Consider the following 3,553-nt stretch of genomic DNA (forward strand, 5'->3'; position numbering starts at 1 on the left):
GTATGTATTGTGTGGTACACTTTTGTATGTATTGTGTGGTACACTTTGTATGTATTGTGTGGTACACGTTTGTATGTATTGTGTGGTACACTTTTGTATGTATTGTGTGGTACACTTTTGTATGTATTGTGTGGTGCACTTTTGTATGTATTGTGTGGTACACTTTTGTATGTATTGTGTGGTACACTTTGTATGTATTGTGTGGTACACTTTTGTATGTATTGTGTGGTACACTTTTGTATGTATTGTGTGGTACACTTTGTATGTATTGTGTGGTACACTTTTGTATGTATTGTGTGGTACACTTTGTATGTATTGTGTGGTACACTTTTGTATGTATTGTGTGGTGCATGTACTGATGTTGTGTCATGGATATATATTCCATGTCCTTGGTTTTTCGATTAAATTATGTTTCTGTTATTTGCGTTGTACAACGCAATAATAAGAATATATATTTTAAGAAGAATTTCTAAATATAACGTGATGAAGGTCATTGTCTAACTTAAGCAAAAACATAACATTGCATAACCATGATGATATTGTTCACAGTTTATTGGCATTCAGAAAATATGTGTTCATGACCTTCATTATAAATATTTGTATTTGTTCTTTTAAAAGACATTATTAAAACGTTTCAACCCGCTTCAATTGTTTGCACCTGTCCTAAGTCAGGAATCAGTGGTCGGTTTCACCAAAAAAACTTACGATTAAGATTGATGGTAAGTGTATACTTACGATCAATCTTAGTCGATTTTTTTTGTGATAATTAGTAGTTGTCGTTTGTTGATGTCGTTCATAAGTGTTTCTCGTTTCTAGTTGTTTATAAAGTTTAGACCGTTGGTTTTCCCATTTGAATGATTTTTCACTAGTATTTATTGGAACCCTTTATAGCTTGCTGTTCGGTATGAGCCAATTCAGGCTCCGTGTTGAAGACCGTACTTTGACCTTTAATGGTTTTCTTTTACAAATTGTGACTTGGATGGAGTGTTGTCTTCTTGGCACTCATACCACATCTTCCTTTATCTATATAATGTCTGTCTGTTGATGGAACCAAACCAAAACATCTCCAGTACCGATACACTATATTATATATATACAACGCGATATATACTTTAACTTTTGTTCCTCAAATATAACTTGACATTGTTTTGATATAAAGCAGTTGAGATTTATAAGATGATTTTTTTCTGCTTATTTAAGACGGGCGGTCCAGTCATTTTCAAAATGGACTAAAACCTAGGATAAAGAGGATGTTCCAACCCAGAACAAAAGGGAAGTCGAATCATATGTCCCTATCGTCAAAAAGTGGGTACCAACCCCATGAACACGCGGAAATGACCTTTCGGCTTCTTTCACCAATATTGCGAGTGTACAAAACAATGTAATGTCATGCTACAGAATACATTACGATATTTCAAATAGGTATGCCTTTATTAAATGACTAGCATATTTTGAACATGGATTCAAATTTATTTTTATAGAAATCTCGTTTCAAAGTTCCGTTAATGTTAATTTCCTAATGACACATTAGCACGTGTAGCAAAACTGTTCACTGCCCACTTCCACTGCAAATAACCAAACAACTTTCCGTAGACGATTTATCTGTTAACATTGACAAAAGTGATTCTGTTGGCTTTTAGGATCGACTATTCGAGTCTTGATTTTGGAATTTCTTATTTTTCTATGTCATTTTTTTCTGTTGGTCATTTACTGATTTGTTTCAATTCCTTACATTAGATTTAATAAATTCTCAAGTGGAACAGCCATTAATACGAATCGACCTGTTGCCTAGTCTTTCTCTTCCTCCTCTAGCATGACTTTTTCAACTTGAAAAAAGATCTAATTACATCTAAATGTCACGGCCTAAAACGGTCGAATTACTTTCACCTGTTCTGTGAATCCAACATTAAGCAATACATTATAGAATCTATTTGTAGCATTTCAAGTATCACGTTAATTTGTTTGAGACCTTGGTGCTAAAAACAAAAACAATGATCATCGAATGGAAATGTCACTTTTAATAGGTACATATTGTTCTAGGTTAGGATTGTCTTTCTGGTATAGTTTAAAATCTCATCCATAGCTTATTCTATTGATTTGTTTCTTAAATTTTTCAAATTTATTCGTTCAGTGTATAAGACAATAACAATCAAAGCCAAGGAGTAAACACAGACTCACGTAACCAAAAGACATTTACATCAACAGTTATAAATAATAAATAAGAAACAACACGAACTCCACTAAAAACCGGGAGTGAGATCAGGTTTAGAAAATGTATAAAATTGACAATGGAAATTGTGATATGTCAAGAGACAACAACCCGACCAGAGCAGACAACTGCCGAAGGCCCACAAATGGGTCTTCGACACAGCGAGACAATCCCGCACTAAAATGTGTACTAGTTCGGTAATAATGGACGTCATACTAGCTTATCTATATATAACAGAAAGATGTTCACTTGTTTGTGTTAATATTTCTTTTGATTGAGTTGAGTCATTTCAATTGATATCTTATAGTGTGTCTTAATTTCCTATGCTGTGATGTTACATCGTATTGTTTTGGGTTAGGGTGAAGGTTGGTACATACTAAAACCTTTAAATCTGCTGGATTTATAAGTACCTTTCCTAAATCAGGAACTTGATGTCAGTGATTTGAGTTTGTTGATGTGGTTCATAACTCTTGTTTTTGTAGGTTTTTTTTATATAGATTAGAGCGTTAGTTTTTCTGTTTTAATGGTTTTATATGTAATTATAAAAAAGAAGATGTGGTATGATTGCCAATGAGACAACTGTCCACAAAAGACCAAAATGACAGACATTTACAACTATAGGTCACCGTACGGCCTTCAACAATGAGCAAAGCCCATTGTCAGCTATAAAAGGCCCCGAAATGACAATGGTAAACAATGGTAGACAATTCAAACGAAAAAACTAACGGCCTTATTTGTATAAAAAAAATGAACGAAAAACAAATATGTAACACATAAACAAACGACAACCACTGAATTACAGGCTCCTCATTTGGGGGCCCTTTATAGCTTGCTGGTCGGTTTGAACCAAGACTCCGTGTTGAAGATCGTGCCGTACTTTGAACTATAATGAAAATGAAATTGAGAATGGAAATGGGGCCGAATGTGTCAAAGAGACAACCTTTTTACAAATTGTGATTGTCCGGCTCATTTGGCTTTCATCATGTGACCACATATTCTTATAAATGTATTAAATTATATAACTGCACTATGATTTTGGGTATAGCCAAACGATTCTTTGTAAACATTTGCTATACATATAATTTGCATGATAGTTTATTCAAATGTTTGCCGCCTTTTAGTGAGGGCCCTCATGGGGTTTTTGATTATGTGATTACTTGGCCGTTTTTTTAATGATTATTTGATTATTAAGCCAAATATTTCATGATTATTTGATTACCTGGGACTGTATTTTTAGTTTAATATGATTATTTGATTACTAAAGATAAGCAAATATTTAATGATTATGTGATTATATTGGCAAAAAAATGGTGATTATGTGATTACTAGGACCCCCCATGAGGG

This window comes from Mytilus edulis, chromosome 11, assembly GCF_963676685.1.
Source record: "Mytilus edulis chromosome 11, xbMytEdul2.2, whole genome shotgun sequence".
Classification (NCBI taxonomy): domain Eukaryota; kingdom Metazoa; phylum Mollusca; class Bivalvia; order Mytilida; family Mytilidae; genus Mytilus; species Mytilus edulis.